General features: G+C 42.4%; 1 protein-coding gene across 2 annotated transcripts in view; it reads right to left on the bottom strand.

The window, feature by feature from the left end:
- Susd6 (sushi domain containing 6) overlaps positions 1–17,994 on the bottom strand; it is a 105,517-nt gene that overhangs the window by 80,898 nt on the left and 6,625 nt on the right. The window contains exon 2 of one of the 2 annotated variants that reach the window (XM_059279563.1): positions 7,409–7,526. The exons of the other annotated variant lie outside the window; for it this stretch is intronic. The gene's annotated coding sequence lies outside the window, so the exon portion shown is untranslated. The remainder of the gene's footprint in view (positions 1–7,408; positions 7,527–17,994) is intronic. 2 annotated transcript variants of the gene reach the window in all.

Genomic DNA, 17,994 nt, shown 5'->3' with positions numbered 1-17,994 from the left:
AACAACAATTAAAAAGTATCAAGAAGCAAAGAGGGGGTGAGGCGGCACGACACATAAGAATGTTGGAGCAGAACATTCAACTGAAGTTAAGCATCCTAGATGGGGAAAGTTCAAAGATCACGGAAGAACAGAAAATAAATTGATTCTAAAATCCTCAGAACAATTCTTACTGGTTTCCCTAGTTTCTGTCTCCTGGCAGGTTCTGGTTATTCCACAAAGTATTAAGCATTCAACTGACTCTTCAGGTAGGGCCAGCTTGGAAACTCACCCTTGGGTCAGTAGGCAGTGAGAAACAACTGTTCTCGAACAGGAAACCTGACCTAATCCAACTCCACAGCATTAACTAGAGGCCCCCAGGAGCACAGGAAGGAAAGCACAGGGGTGCCTTTTATTCTCTTACCTACTCCCCTGAGATGCTAAGCACTGTGAAAGGGAGCTAGCTGTCCCTGGCATGGGCAACTGCAGCAGCACCCTGGAAGGCTGGTCAAAACACCCCGGAAGAAGCCCCCTCGGGATACTGGTGACAGGAATCTGCTGAAGGTGGCACACAAAGGGCTCTGCAGGAGGAGCACTGGGCAGAACTAGAAGATTCAGGTTTCCATCCCCACATGGTGCCATTATCTTCAGACCTCGATGCTTTGGCTCGGCTGACAGATGCCAAATGCTAAGGTCAGTCAGCTCAGCGCTCTGCTTGCTTCTGGGAATGGGGGTTACACATTCCATCCTTCCCATCTGTCTGTGGTTTCATATGCTAGCTGTGATTTCCTGTAAATCTTGTTTATAAGGGATCGATGAGAAGATAAGGACAAGCACAGGCAACTCCTCCGTCCATCACACTGTGACAAACACATCTCAAGAGTCCTGCACTACAGTTACTGGTAACTCCAATTATGGGAAGAAAAGAAAAGGGGAAGGAAGCATCTTGCTTTGAAAGCTATAAAGGAAGTACCCTTCTTACACAATCAATTTCCCCTTTTGGCAGAGCCTTCCCAGAATGCATTTAGTGGGAAGGGAGGAGAACCAACAGTTTCCAACCCTGAGCCCTGAGTCCCGACTGGTTCCTGCACAGATGAGGAACCCAATACTCCTTACTTCCTTGTAGTGTGCAAAATGAGTACAAAACCAGGAACCAAGTGTCAACATATGAGGTCAAAAATGCTTCCAAGTACACAGCATCCTTGAAAACTGGGTGACAGCCTTTCACAGTGACGACTCTGAGGGAGAGAGGACACACAGACACTGCAAAAGGCTTGTCTCAAAGTAGACCAACAAGACTGAAAGTTAAAGGCCAGACTGGGATATAGCAAGACCTTGTCTTAAATAAACAAACCTTACTTATAACTTTTCTTCTTTTTCTTTTTGCTCTTTGAGGAAGGGTTTCATATATTTCAGGCTGGCCTGAAACCTACTTTGATTTTTTTTTTTTTTCCTAAACAGTGTCTCTCTATGTAGTCCTGGCTGTCCTGGAACTCCCTCTGTAGATCAGGCTAGCCTCAAACTCAAAGAGATCCACCTGCCTCTGCCTCCCAAGTGCTGGGATTAAAGGCATTCATGACCAAGCCAGGCTTTATGTGATGCCAGGAATCAAACCCAGTGCTTCAGGCATGCTAAGCAAGCACTTTACCAACAGCGCTGATTCACTAGCCCTCAATCTGTGATTTCTAAAAGATTTTCAAGATCCAGGAAGAACCAATTTCAGATGTGTATCTTCACACAGGAAAAGTGCATTCCAGTACTTTTCTAACTATGAAATAAGCATAAGGGGGAAAGAGAGCAGATTGAAGGAAGAACAAAGTGTTGTTAGTTATAACGCGGGGAGTTCTCTGACATTTTCTAAACAAGTACTTCCCTCCCACCAGCGACAGATTCAAGCACCCCAGAACAGTCACACTGTATTCTTCCACACAGGGGCCTCAGAAAACTAAATCTAGGAGACGACCCAAAAATTTGTTACGGCATGATTTTTTTTCCAGGATCAGGCCTCCTATGGATGCCAAACAGTTGTTTACAAGATCATGGCCTGGCTGTGTTAGTGGGGAGAGGGACATTTTGTCATTCTCTATAACTGAGGTGGTCATAATTCCATCCCAGGATACTCAAGATAAAAATACCATTATTATTATATTAACTAGCATTTGACTGCTTATCTGCTGGGCATGAATCTAAGCACTTTACACTTATCTGATCTAGCCCTCACAACCACCTTAAAAGGTAGGTACTAATTATTATCTCCTATTTTAGGCAGGGAAACCTAGCAGCAGAGGTTAAATAACCAGTCTAAGGTCATACAGAAAGAGATTGGGTGAGATTTCAAACTAAGCACTCTGACCCCAAAGCATGCAATCTTGGTAGAGGTATAAATTTGTTTCATGTCAGGTACTGTAAATTTTAAATGTTAACATCATATTGGACTGAACAGATGGCTCAGGGGTTAAGAGTACTTGCTGCTCTTCTAGAGGATCTGAACTCAGTTCACAGCAATGATGTCAGACAACCCACAACAGCCTGTAACTCCAGTTCCAGAGGATCCCAACACCCTCTTCTGGCCTCCTCAAGCACCCACATACATGTGGCATACACAAATACATACACATTAAAAAAGTAAATCTAAAATAAAAACTGTAGATTAGGATGCACCTTCATAAAAAAGACAAACAGGAAGTTCTAAAGTCTGTTTAGACTGCTGTATGCAGCTCTGCAATCTCCTGAGGTGCTGGGAACTTCAGCAGATGAGCAGAGGAAATCTTGAACACATGGATGCCAGGGACCCAACCATGAGAGCACTGACTTGAAGGGCTAGAGTGCTACAGTTTTATCTTCCCGGGTTTTTTTGTTTTGTTTTGTTTAATTATTAGTGTTCAATACAATGAGTTTCATTATGACATTTTCATTATTATTGTATCTTGTTCATATTTACCTCATCACCACCTTCCCCATCCTCCATTTCGTCTTCTGATTTAGCACATTTTGTCCCCCAAAATAGTCTCCCTTCTAGTGGCCTGTGTGGCCTCAACCCTGTCCTCCACCCACTGTCAAGTACAATGACCCATTCCTCTGAAACGTCAGTGTTAACCACATCCTTGTCCCAGCATACGACTAGTCACTCGGAGAGACTCAACCCACAACAGCTCAGCCCCACAGTGTCCCTGCGTTGAGACGGCAGTACAGGGGTGTGGCCCACCAACCCCAGCCCAAACCCCACTCCTCTACTCCTTGCGATGGTCTGCGCTTTTTTTTTTTTTTTTTTTTTTTTTTTTAAAGATTTATTTACTTATTATGTATACAGAAGAGGGCTCCAGATCTCATTACAGATGGTTGTGAGCCACCATGTGGGTGCTGGGAATCGAACTCAGGACCTCTGGAAGACTGGAAGAGCAGTCAGTGCTCTTAACCTCTGAGCCATCTCTCCAGCCCCGGTCTGCGCTTTTTAACGGTGTTAAATTATGGAAGCTCCCAGAGCCTTCCTTATTCCCTTGAACCTCTTATTTATACTAAAGTTCCTTGTTTGCACAGACAAAAAAAGTTCCCTTTCTCTGTTCATGTCATCATATGACCATGTGATTATAAAACATACTTCAGGTGATACTCTGGGGTATTCTAGGGGGGGTTCTGAAGCTGCTGCAAATGAGACAACAACCACTTTCAGTCACAGACACCACACATTATGAAAGCCACAGCACTGACACATGGAGTCGAATGTACTGGAAATTCAACGATACTAATTCTGACAGCTCTAAAGATATGCACCTACCAGCATTTGCCTTTTCCAATGAGCCTGATTTCTCTAAAAATTAACTGCCAAAGATGAATACACTGCATAGTGATGATCCAATTCAGACATTCTTAATAAAAATATATACAGAAATGGCTAAGAGGGGAGGGCTTTTGTTGTTTTGTTTTGGTGTGGTGTGTTGTTTAAGAGTCTAAACACAAAGCGTATTGCTGGGGTCTCTGCATACTTTAAGGTTGTGCCTCTGTGCTTTAGCCAACAACAGTCAACGTCCACCCTGTGCTGTGAGCTCACATCATTACAGCATGTGGCCAAGAGTTCAGACAGCCTGGTTCTGCTACCTATAAGCTGTGCCAGTGCAGGCAAGGTTTTTAAACTCTTTTTAAGCTAGGCCTGGGGCACAGGCCTATCATAGTAGCTACCCAGGAGCCCGAGGAAGGGAAATGGCAATTTAAAAGCCCTGCCTGGGCTGTAAGAATGAATCAAGGCCAACCTAGGCTACTTAGTGAGACCCTTTCTCAAAATAAAAAGTCAAAAAAGGAATGGAGAGCTAGGGATGTAGCTCATTGGTAAGGCACGCTAGCATGCACAAAGCTCTGACTGCAATCCCTAACACTATATAAGCAGAGCATGATGATGCACACCTGCAATCCCAAAAATTGGGGGAGAGAGGCAGGAGGATCAGAAGTTTAGAGTTATCCTTGACTATATAGAAAACTTGTGGCCACCCTGGTATATAAGTTTCTGTCTCAAAAACAAACAAAACCCAGGGGGTAGTGGAGCACTCCGCCTTTATTCCCAGCACTTGGGCGGCAGAGACAGGTGGATCTCTGTGAGTTTGAAGCCAACCTGGTCTACAGAGCGAGATCCAGGGCAGTAAGGGCTACACAAAGAAACCCTGCCTCGAAAAACCAAAAACAAACAAAAAATAGAGCTAGGATGTAACACGATGGTACAGCATTTGCCTAGCATATAGGAAGCCCTGGGTTCAATACTCAATACCACCCCCCCCAAAAAAGACTTTAAACTATAAATAAGTGCAAAATGGTTACAAACAATTTCAAAGTTGCTGGGAAGATAAATTAATACATAGAACAAAACAGTAAGAACAGGGTCTACCACAAAGAAAGCTTTCAATAGTATGATGGCACATACCTGTCATCTCAGAATTCAGAAGAGTGAGACAAAGAACAGTGAAAAAACCAGCCTTGGCTATGTTATAAGTTTGAAGCCACTTTGGGCTAAAGTTCAAAATGCTGACTCAAAATGAACAAAACAAAAACATCGTTCTGTACATGTTGGCATTTAGTATCATTCTACCTTATTGTATTAATTTAGTTCTATATGAATTTGGGTTTTATGCACTTTAAATGTGATTTAATCCATTGTGACTATATTCAAGCCTTACAATACCCAGGGTAAGTTAGATCAGACTCAAAGCTTATAGACAGTTCCTGTTATAAGGAAAAACAACTAGGCAAAGGGTAGGAACTGAAAGACACAGCAATCTCCCTCCTTAGGCCAGACACCTGTCTCCATCATCTCTGAATACTCTCCCACCCCTACCCCACACTATCACATATTCAATAAATCCATGTTAAAGTAGACTGACTGCAAAGTTGTCAGGCTATGAACAGAACAACCCCAGCCCTGTAGCCAGAGGATGGGGAACAAACAGGATTCATCATTCCTGGGCATTCCTAGCCAGCCTGAACAGACAAGAGGGCTACTATTCCCAGGCCAGACTCCAACTCATTCCTGAGAGGGAAGGGAGCAGCCAGAGGTCACTTAGAGGGAAATGTCAGTATTGCCCCTGCAGAAATGACCTCTGAAGCAGCAGGGAATAAGGCTAATGTAATGGGACATTGTTCAGGCCCTCCCACCAGGCTAAATGGGGATCCATATATGCTTCAGAGGCACATAATGCTGCCTTGCTAATTGAAGGGGGAGTTGTCTTTTACAGAACTTAGGCCAGTCTATAAATACCAGGGACTAAAAGGTTTCCTGTGGGGGCTCAACTGCACCTCCCTAAATAGAGAGACTATCTGGTCCTCTACTCCCCAAACAAACCCCAGGGAGCATCTCTCACAAAAGAACTGTCCTCAAATAGCGCACATGCACCCCCAGAAATATACCTCGACTCTCTATTTCCACTTTAGCCTGTTTTTATTGGCCTTTCCTTTCTACACCCTCCATCTAAACAATCCACTCCTAAATGGTCCTACCCTCTTTTCTTCAGATAATTGTTTTGCCTCTCTCTCCAGCTCAACCCACACTTCAATATTCCTATCCCTACAGACTTTGTCTGCCATGAAAGAAACACTGGCTCTTAAATCATTGCAATTTTAGTTCTAGCTGCAACACAGTAAATTACAGTACTTCATGTTACTGAGGTTGGTGTCCTGACCTATCCAATGAAACCAGATTGCCTAGGTCAAACATCCATCACAGTGCTACCCAAGAGTTCTTGCCTTGTCCTACTCCCCAGAGGACTGTCCTTCTCCCCTTACTCTACTACTCACTCAAAGTATCACACCTCAACACCTCAAAGTCTTACCCTAAACGAGTGACGTCACTCTGCGATGTTATCTCTGTAGTAGACACATGGTCCTATCAGCAACCTTCTGGTCACTTTGCATCTACCTCCTTAATCAGAAGGGATGGAAATGAAGAGTCACTAAGTCTCTATATGGTAAGAACAGACCTGCCACATGTGACCAAAACTCCTAAAGCAAGAGAGCACACAATCCCACATTTACAGGTTAATTTTATCGTCATAGCAAGAACATTAGTCAGTTTTATTAGAAATACCACCTGGAGCTGGGCATTGGTGGCGCACGCCTTTAATCCCAGCACTCGGGAGGCAGAGGCAGGCGGATCTCTGTGAGTTCGAGGCCAGCCTGGGCTACCAAGTGAGTTCCAGGAAAAGGCGCAAAGCTGTCTCGAAAAACCAAAAAAAAAAAAAAAAAAAAAAAAAAAAAAAAAAAGAACTACCACCTGGTTCATTTCTTTAAAAAAAAAAGTTTTAGCATTTATTTATTTATTTGTAAGAGGGGACATGAATATGGAGGCCAGAGGATAAACTATGAAATCAGATCCTTCCACTGCTAAGTAGGTTCCAGGATCAAACTCAGGTGATGAGGACTTTTGCTCACTAAGCCATCCTACTGGTCTCCATCTGGTTAATTTCTGGTAAGATCTGGCCATGAGTTTTCAGAGGCCAAGAACTGCCTATAATTTGATTCCCAAAAGGTAGAATCCTTTATGACAGCTCCAAAACATTGTGCCAGGTGTCTCTTCCTGGTGTCCTAAAGCCGCTTCAGCAAACTCATCATTAGCCTTGAAATAAACCCACAACCTGGTTCTTTTATAAGAAACTTTCAGTCATCACCCTTAAAACCAGAATTACTTTAAACAGACTATCTTCAAAAACCAGATCAATACCAGAGAGAAGGGACAAAAGTCCTCAGCAACTTGTGTTTAAAAAGGGACTCTTGACAAAGAGATGAGGATGCTTCTCCTCTAATGATTCTTATTTTTGAAATTAGCTACCAGTAAGAGGTTCTCTTTCATGAGGCCTTCCAGATCCTCCTAAGACCCAAGCCAAAAGGAATGCAGACAGACTTGCCTAAAGAGGTACAGGCACCTGGATGGTCTGAAATATGAAGAAGTTGGTACCTCAGGGTTGGCCCATAAACTTTTCAGTCACTAACAATAGGCAGATAACCATGGAACCACAAAAGTGGATTGAGAGGGAGGTCTTCCCCTGGAGAAGCTCAACCTGTCTTGTGCAGGCCTGTTGGGACAAAGGGGGAGAAAAAAGAATGTAAGCACAGGTTCAGTATTGTGGTGTCAGGGTGGCCAGCAGCAAGTGAGGGCAGCTCCACAGCAGACAGACTACAATGTTCTGGACCTGACAGAGTTCAGAAACTTGAACCACAAACAGGGACAACGGTAGAGAGTCTGCCACGTAGCAAACAAGGTAGATGTGGAAAGGGGAAGGGAGGAAACAAGTCCTACCCTTTAGTAATTCAGGATGTGGGGAAAATGATGAGGTCCAAAACTGGCCACAGTCCCATCAAACTTGAGCCTTGTTAACCCCTGGGGCCAGAACAGTGGTGCTCTACTATGCCCCTGTCCACAGACCTGGCCAAACATGCATGGACAGCTCCAAGACCTCCAGTTTGGCACAGTCTACACTGCAGAACAGGTGCTTCCAGACACCACATAGGCACCAATGCTGTTTCTGCTGTAACCCAACATCTGGCCTTCAGAGAGCCTTCCTAAACACAAAACCAGGTGTGGTGGCTACAGAGCAAGATCCTATCTAAAAAGAAAAGGAGAAAAAGAGGGAAAGAAGGAGGGTGTAAAGGAGGGAGGCAAAGTCACTTAATCACCCTGTGCCTCCCCTTCAGTGACTTTAAAGTGTAATTCCCACCTCACTTCAAGCCATTGCCATGAGAAGAAGAGGTGACAAGACCGACGTCAGCTGAGTCCTTCCCAGGTGCTGGACACCAGGCACTTCCCGTTCTCACTGCATACAATCTCAAAACCCACGCCTGTGGTACATGCAATTATTAACCCCTATTTTCGGTTGAAGAAGCTGAGGTTTGGCAAAAAGAATTACTCGCAGCCACGTACTCAGAAGAAAAACTAATGGTACGAAAGCAAGGGTCAGCTGCTTTTATCATTTCTTCCTCAAAGTGTTATCTGAGTACCGTTTAGTTGTCAGGACTGTGCCTTCTGTTTTAAAATATGTCCATCTGATTTTATATCAATTACATGAAATGTGGTTTTAGTAAGTTATTCAAGTTAAACATACCACTAGTATAAAATTCAAGTTACAGAAAAGTAGTTTAAGAAATTAGTTTAGCCAAGAGGATCTCTGTGAGTTTGAGGCCAGCCTTATATACACAGCAAGTTCTAGGACAGCCAGAGTTACTCATAAAGAGACCTGTCTCAAAAAAAAACAAAACAAACAAACAAACAAAAAAAAAAACAAAGAAAGAGAGAAGAGAATGAAGGAAGATGAAGTTAAAGTTTCTCTTATCTTTATGACCTAGAACTGCCTCCCGAGTAATCACTAATATGTTAATAAGCTACCTTTCTTGAGATGGTGTGAACATCAGTTCCATTTTACAAACTACTGAAGGGTCAGTTGGGCATAGTGCTGAATGCCTAGAATCTCAGCATTAAGAAGGCTAAGGTAGGAAGATTGTCAAGAGTTTGAGACTAGCCTGGGCCTCATAGTGAGACCTCATCTAAAAAAAACTTTTAAAAAGACTGAAAATCGGCCAGGTGGTGGTGGTGCACGCCTTTAATCCCAGCACTCGGGAGGCAGAGACAGGCGGATCTCTGTGAGTTCGAAGCCAGCCTGGGCTACAGAGCGCGATACAGGACAGGCACCAAAACTACACAGAGAAACCCTGCCTCGAAAAACAAAACAAAAAAAAGACTAAAAATCAAAGTTCCATTTGCTCAAGGTCATACAATTGGGAAGTAGAAGAGCTGAGCCTGCAGCAAGGTCCGTTAAGCCCACTACCTTCTCTGCTGCCTCCTAGTAAGCACGGTCTTCTGAAAACAACTGTCATTTTCAAAGGACACAGAAACAGGGAAACTGTACCTGGCCCACAGCCAGTTTCACTCCTCCACTTTCCCAACTAAATGAGAAAGCAGGCAGGCTGCCCAAGTACATCTCTGGTCCAAGAGTGCTGGCACTCCTTCATATTCCTTCTATTCTAGGCTGCCACCGCTACAATGTCCTTACAGCACACAGTCTCAACTGCAGCCTCTGGAAACAATACAAGGACAATGGTTTAGAGTCAGAGACCATGCTGGTCTCCTTCTGGTAATATCAAAAGGAAGTAAGTGTCTTCAGAAGCCTACAGAAGCCCAGAAGCACCACCAGGCTAAGAGTCCATCAGATGACTACAAAGGGACAGTCAGAACCAAGATTCCAACAATACCTAATTTGGGGTGAACTTGCTGAGCCACTCAAAATCCCCAGGGCAGTGTTTGGAAACTAATGAACTCAGAATTTCTGCTTTGTTTTACTCCTATCTGATGGTCCACCACATAGATTTTGAGATAGTATTTCTGTTTCTGGAGACTTTCCTCCTCCTCCTTTGTATTATATGGGAACATTTTTCCTTAAGATATTAAGGCCTTTTCAAATGAGACACATTCACATTTTTTTCTTTTTTTGTTTGTTTTTTTTTTTTTTTTTTTTGTTTTTTGTTTTTCAAGACAGGGTTTCTCTGTGTAGCTTTGCGCCTTTCCTGGAACTCGCTTAGTAGCCCAGGCTGGCCTTGAACTCACAGAGATCCGCCTGGCTCTGCCTCTTGAGTGCTGGGATTAAAGGCTGCGCCACCACCGCCTGGCCAGATTTATTTTTATCGGTCGGTGGGTGTGTGTGTGTGTGTGTGTCTGTGGGCAAGTATGAACATGCCTGAGTGCCAGTGCACGCACAGGCCATTGTTGGTGCTGGATCCCCTTAGAGCTGGAGTTACAGGCAGTTGAGGACGCATAGACGCTAGGTCCTCATCAAGAGCAGTACTGGCTCTTAACTACTGTGTCATCTCCCCAACCCCACACTAGAATTTTCACCCCATCAATACACAAAAACGTACTGACTTTGGGACTCCTGTGTTGAGCTAGGGGAACAGGAAAGGAGCTACTGCTATTACACTGCTGTTACTCAGCAAGTAAGTTTTATGGATCTGAAATCCCTGGAAGTTTCCATTTCTCAGCATGAGCAACCCATGTTGGATTTAAGGCTGAGTCAGCACCTCAATTATATAAGTATAGTAGCTCCTTCAGGGGAGGGAAGATAGAGATAGCATTTATGAGCACTTGCTGCTCTTACAGAGTACCTGGGTTCAGTTCCCAGGAACCACATGGCAGCTCACAACCATCTGTAACTTCCTCCAGTTCTAGGGGATCCAATGCCCTCTTCAGGACTCTGAGGGACCAAAGCATACAGGTGATATATATACATACATACAGGCAAAACACTCACACATTAAAAGTAATATTTTTTTTTTTTAAATCTCAACTCATTGTCAAAGGTTTTGCTTTTCTCATTTGTATAACAGGACTAAAAATCATGTACAATTGTCCCTTGATATTCACAAGGATTACTGGTTCCAAGATCCCTGTGAATACCAAAATCTGAGGCTATTCAAGTACCTTATTTAAAAACAGCACAGCAGTTACTTACAAATATCCTCCCATATATATTACATCCTCTCTAGATTACTTGTAAGACCTAATGCTGTACAAATAATTGTCATGCTGTATTATTTAGAGAACAAGGAAAAAAAAAAGTATACACATTGCCCCACAGAGACACATTCTTCTCCCTGCAAACTGTCAATGTAAGGTTAGGTGAATCTACAGATGAAAAACTCCCAAGGTTGTGGAGGGCACATATGTTATATATGAAATGTCCTGTGTGAGAACTTATAAAATGCAGAAAATTTTTGCTGCTAGCCCATAGAGTAAACCGAGGAAATTTAAAACACACTTAAGAGGTTTGAAATGTGTAAGAAAACACTGGAGAATGACTCAAATAATGCATCATTAGGTGTTAAACTGTGCTGCAAAGAATATGGGAGAGGGCATTCAATAAATTATTGTACAATTAACACATGAGTTGAGATGCATTACTTGAAAAATTCCTTACCTTAGCACCACCATATCTATATTTTCCTTATTAAAGGCGTCACCAATGGCTCTTACATCTGTTCATGCTACCACTCTCTGTCTATATTCCTAAAAATAAGCATGTACTTCTAGACAAGTACACATAGGACAAATGAGAAGCACCAACAGAATTATTCGTTTCTGAAGAACAAAGAAACAAATCATCCTGTGTTAACTATTTCCTTATCTATAACTGAATTCACATTCATGCCAAATATATTTATTTCTCTAAGCTGCAAAACAAACGTATACATTGGTTTTAGGGCATAAGTGATACCAAGGATTTTACAAAAGCCAACAAAACTATAGAAACAAAACCTGCACCTGCAAATTAGCAAATACACCTTTTTGTTTTCAGCCATAACACTTAAAGAACCCTGTAGTGTCTTTAAAAAATGTTTTATTATTTTTCTGTGTCTAGGTTTTGCCTGCATGTATGTCTATGCACCATGTATGTGTCTGGTGTCCACAGATGTCAGAAGAGGGTTTCAGATCCCCTATGATGTAGGTGCTGGGAATTTAACCCAGGTCCTCTAAAGCAGCCAGTACTCTTAACTCATAAGCCCTATCTCTCCAGTCCATTATAGTTTGTTTTTGACTGCCCTTGCTATATAGTGAGATCCTGTCACTGAAATCAAATAAATAAAGTAAAATATGAAGACTTGGGGGAAAATGAGAGAAGGAAAAAAGTATCTATGGAATACACACCACTTATCCTACCAATTCCCTTCTCCCACATTCTTACTGTTTTCTCTCTCAACAGAAAATAAAGGGCAGTAGAAAGCTTGGGACGTAGCTGAGTTAGAGGACACACATAGCATGCACAAAGCCCTGGGTTCAATTCCCAGTAACACATAAACCAAGCATGAAAGTACCTACTTATAACCCCTAGCACTTGGGAGGCAGAGGCAAGAGTGTCAAGGCCAGGGACTGGAGGGATTATTCAATGGTTAAGAGTATTGGCTTCACTTCCAAGGGACCCAGGTTTGATTCCCAGCAGCCATAACAGCCTAAAACTCCAGTCCCAAGGGATCTTGGCCTCTGCAGGCACCAGGTATACACATGGTACACAACTCTTATTTTTGAAATGGAATTTCACCATATGGCTTCTGACCTCAAACTTGAGATCCCCCTGGCTCAGACTGAATAGACTGAGTTATAGACAAGGTGGGTCATGTCCTATTAGAACTATTAATTGGTAAGATCTTTTCCTGACATTATTTAACTGTGGCTTTTTAAACAGTGAAAGACATAGGTTTCCAATAATTCTAAATCCCTGTATATTTTTATCTCTGTGGAGAGTCATTTCTTCTCAGAGGTCAGGTCAGCCCAAGCTACTGTTTAGCCTCCACCCGTCAACACATATATACACAACACACACATAAAGACACAGACTCCAGGGTCCCAAACACCTCAGATTAAAATCTGATTAAGTAAAGTAAAACAGCAAAAAAGCCTTACAGCAACCAGATCAAGCTCCAAGATCTAGCAAGTAGTTTATTGTTAGTAAGATTAAGCAACTCCCCAAGGATTCTGCCCCAGGTCCCTCCTTCCTTCCAGGGTGATTGTAAACCCAATATACAGAAACCACTAACAAAGCCAGAACAATAAGGCTTTATGTCTACTGTATACAACAGAGTTCTCCAAATTAACTCCTGGGTATTTCCCCAGACTGGTAACTCCATACAGGCAAGTATTGTGACTATTTTGTTCTCTTTTAGAACTGTACATATGGGCTGGGCATGGTGGCACATGTCTTTAATCTGGGGGCAGAGGCAGAATGATTTCTATGAGTTTGAAACCAGGCTGATCTACATAGCAAGCTCCATAGAGTGACCCTGTCTCAAAAAACAAACAAACAAACAAAATGTATATATAGCACCTAACTGGTGTATTCACTTCATGCCAAATAAATAAATTTACTTCCTTTTGGTTTTTGCAGTAACTATCTACCTGCCTCTCACCAGTCCAGAACCCAAACTGATTATCTGCTCATAAATTATTACAAATTGAGGGTATACATAAACAGGAAAAAAGATGGACCAATCAACTCTTAAAAAACTCAGAGCCTGTTTTTCTTGCTACCCTGATATGTACCAAGTAAAATCCCCATAGGATTAAACAAGGAAGAAGATATATGGTCTTCTTAGAGCAGAGCTTCTACCTGCAGATGGATGAGAAATAATCAAGGACTAACAGTAAAGGTGTGTACCAGTCAGCATACCATTCACTAATGGTCTAGAAATGCCCTGAGAACACCAACCAAATCAAAACAACAGCACCAAATATAAAACTTTGTTCACGAGCTTTCAGGAATGGGGAAAAAGAGAATATACGAGCTGTTTCTTTCCTAGCTGACTAGAGACATACTGTTACAGATGTGTGTCCACAGTGTCTTTTAAGTGGGTGGCTGATTCCACACATCATAAACCCCAGGAAGTCACACCCACAGCTATGAAGGGGTTCTGTTGCTAATGGAAGGAAGAAAGCAGAGTGGGGAGGGGGACAGGTAATAAGTCAGGAAGTGGGGGTGTGGGGTTCTTCCATAGGACTGCTGTCTCCCAATCTTCAAGTAATCCTACTATGACAAGGATGCTAACAGCGCCTGCCACTGTCTCACCTGGGAGACCTAAGGAGAATAAACACAACAGAGGACATAACCCATTGGCCTGAGGTCATGTAGCATTTCTGAATCACAAAAAAAGCACAGCACAGAGAAAAAAAATAGTTAAGAAGCCTAGCTATCATGCACCTGTACCCATATTAAGAAAGCATTCCCGGGCTGGAGAGATGGCTCAGTGGTTAAGAGCACTGACTGCTCTTCCAGAGGTCCTGAGTTCAATTCCTAGCAAGCACATGGTGGCTCACAACCATCTGTAATGAGATCTGGTGCCCTCTTCTGGCCTGCAGGGACTCATGCAGGCAGAGTACTGTATCATAATAAATAAATAAATTTTAAAAAATAATAATAATAAAAAAAAGAAAGCATTCCCTTGGGCTGGAGAGATGGCTCAGCAGTTAAGAGCATGTACTGCCTCCAGAGCACCAGAGACTGATTCCCAGCAATGTAATTGGGTGGCTCACAACAACCTGTATTCCAGGGCCAGAGAATCTAACACCCCTTTCTGGTCTCTATGGGTACCTGTACAAAAGTACACATACCCCTACACGCACGCACGCACGCACGCACGCGCGCTCTCTCTCTCTCTCTCTCTCTCTCTCTCTCTCTCTCCCTCCCTCCCTAAAATAAAAAGTCTCTTTTTTTAAAGTACTCATTCAAACATCATAAAGGCACATTCCTCTTTGTTGCTCACTATTAGACTCAAAACCACCACTGCAGAGGCTAGGGTAGCTCAGACGATAGACTATTTGCCAGCATTCATAAAGCCCTGGGTTTTATCCCTACTACTAAGTAAATCAAGATACAAGCCTATAATTCATCACTTGGGACAAACAGGCAGGAGGATCACAGTTCAAGGTCATCCTCAGATACTTGCCAGTTCCAGACCAGACTTGGTGACATATCCTGTCTCAAAAAACAACACACCATAGAAGAACATGAGTTTATTCAGAAAGAAACAAAACAACATGAGTCACAAACTTGGCTGGGAACCAATCCACTTTCTAAAGATAGGCTCAGAGAAAGACAAGAAACAAGATGACAAGGTGATCATACTGTGGTAGGAGCCTGGCTTCTCCACTGATCCTTTCAAAGTAAGCTCTGAGACTCCATTTCTCCTTTTTCTTTTAAGAGGGAAAGAGGACTCAGACTTTTAAATTCTCCCAACTTTAATGAGCCTACACTTTCTCTTCATCTACTTGGTTTGTTGCACAAGAACCTGATGGAATCCAGAAACCTACCTACAGTCAAAAATTGTATGCCAGTATGGTGTTGCACAGCATTGTGGAGGCAGAGACAGGCGGTGGATCTTTGTGAATTGGAGGCTAGCTTGATCTACATAATGAGTTCCAAACAGTTAGGGTTAAATAGACCTTGTCTCAAAAAATAAAAATAAATAAAAAATAATTTGACTCTTTACTGGGCATCTTGAAACTCTAGGACTCAGGAATAAAATTTGTATTAACAGTTGGGCCTACTCCAAATTCCAACATTTTAGACAATGAACTCGGCCAGGTAAGTTATAGCTGCATTCATGAATATTTATACACACACCTGAAGAACTTTCCAGAAGGATTAATCTTTGGCTTGGTTCCAGAAATGAGAAGGCTAACTAAAGTTCCCCATTTTTGTGTCTTGGAGGGCATGTGCCCTTCCCTATGTTTCTCTAGAAAGAAACTGTCTTGACACTCTGATAAAAAAAAACAACTAGGTGGCCTGTAAGTGTGTAGTTTCAAGGGCTTTTAGTAATGATCTAGAAGCAAGAAAAGCAAAACATGATGATTATGAAGGCTAGTTCCAAATAGGACAAGGGCGAAAGGAGACAAGCCATTACATTATTCCAGTACGATGGCTGGCTTGATGTAAATGCTCAGGATTAGATCCCATAGAGGAAATGACACTCTCAGCAGCACCATCTGCTCCTTCTGGTGTCTAGCCTGATCTTTTTTTTTTTTTTTTTTTTTTTTTAAATTTAGCTGTAGCCAAAGTCCACCTGTATGAGGACTGTGAAAGCTGCCCCAAAGAGCACTGTTTCTCACATCTACATATTCACTGCACTCACAGCCACTTCAGATCTTTCCCTACCTTACTGGTTAACTCCCCAGAAGGTACATGGAACCCAGCACAATTTTTACAAGGAAAGGAAAAACTTCTGAGAACTATGGATCATATTTAATAATGAAAGCACTGTGCCATACTGGGCAAAGACCTCTCTGAAAAGTACAATGACCCTTTATGGCGCATGCCTTTAATCCCAGCACTCGGGAGGCAGAGGCAGGCAGATCTCTGTGAGTTCAAGGCCAGCCTGGGCTACAGAGCGAGATCCAAGACAGGCACCAGAGAAACCCTATCTCGAAACCGCCCCCCCCCAAAAAAAAGGACTGAGGCTTCACACTGAAAATATTCTTCTTTTTTTATTATTCTGTCAACTCTCGTCATTAGGCTCTGAACCAAAGACCTTAGGGCAGTCACAACAGAGTAAGAACAAGAGATTTTGTTCTAACATTGTTTCCCTTAAACGGCATCGTCAAGTAGGCTAACCTAAAACCAGAACTACAGATGCAGCCTTAAAATATAGCCCCAAGAAATGAACACACATGTCCACACAAAAACTTACACAAGGATATTCTTAGCTGACTGTGGTGGCACATGCCTGTAATCCCAAGCACTTGGGAGGCTGAAGCAGGAGGATCTCAAATTCAAAGCTAGCCTAGAATAATGACTACATTATTGACATACACACACACACACACACACACACACACACACACACACACACACACGACTATAATACATGGCAACATTATTCAAAACCCAAAGTGGAAGCAATGCAAATGTCCATCAGCTGATACGGAAGTATGGTGTGGTATATCAATACAAAGAAATATTACTTGGCAATAAACTGGGACTGAAGCACAGATAAATGACACAACACCAATAAACCTTAACAACAGTAAATGGGGCTGGAAAGATGGCTCAGCAGTTAAGAGCACCTCTGTTCTTCCAGAGGACTCAGGTTCAGTTCCCAGCACCCACACAGTGGCCCACAACTGTTTGTAGCGCCAGTCCCAGGAAATCTAACACCATCTTCTGGCCTCCAAGGGTAAATGCATGAACATGGTACACAGGCAAAACATCCATACACATTAAAAAGCAAAAAAGTAACCAGAAGTGAAAGAAGCCAGTTAGTAAAGACTACATACCATAATTACAATAATATGAAATGTCCAAGTAGGTAAACATACACAGAAAGTAGATCTAGGACTGGGGAGACTGAGATAAATGATAGGTAATAGATTTCACTGAGGGTTGATGAGAGTAGTCTAAAATTAAATTGGGGTGGTCTTATACAGTCATGCAAACATACTAAAAGACAGTTGCATTGTATATGCAAATGTCTATCAAGAATGCATAAAGAAAGTGGTATAGACTGGGCACTGGTGGCACACATCTTTAATCCTGACACTCAGGAAGCAGAGGCAGGTAGACCTCTATGAATTCTAGGCCAGCCTGGTCTACATACTGATTTCCAGGACAACCAGAGCTACATAGTGAGACCTTTTCTCAAAAAATAAAAAAATCTTAGCCAGGTGGTAGTGGCACATGCCTTTAATCCCAGCACTCAGGAGGTAGAGGCAGGCAGATCTCTGAGTTCAAGGCCAGACTGGTCTACAAAGTAAGTTCCAGGACAGCCAGAGCTGTTACACAGAGAGACCCTGTCTCAAAAAATTCAAAAAATAATAAAACAATCTTAAAAAGTGGTACATCTATACAAAGAAATATTACTCAGTAATAAACAGAATAACATACTATAACACAAACCTCAAAAACATGCTAAGTGAAAGAAGCCACACTTTAAATGGGTGGATTTTTATGACATGTAAGTTATTAGCCAACAAAGCCATTTCTTTAAAAAGTCACATGACAAAATAATATGCTA

This window comes from Peromyscus eremicus, chromosome 14 (assembly GCF_949786415.1).
Source record: "Peromyscus eremicus chromosome 14, PerEre_H2_v1, whole genome shotgun sequence".
NCBI classification, from domain to species: Eukaryota; Metazoa; Chordata; class Mammalia; order Rodentia; family Cricetidae; genus Peromyscus; species Peromyscus eremicus.
Note: the sequence above shows the minus strand (reverse complement) of the source record. Positions and strands in the feature narration are given on the sequence as shown.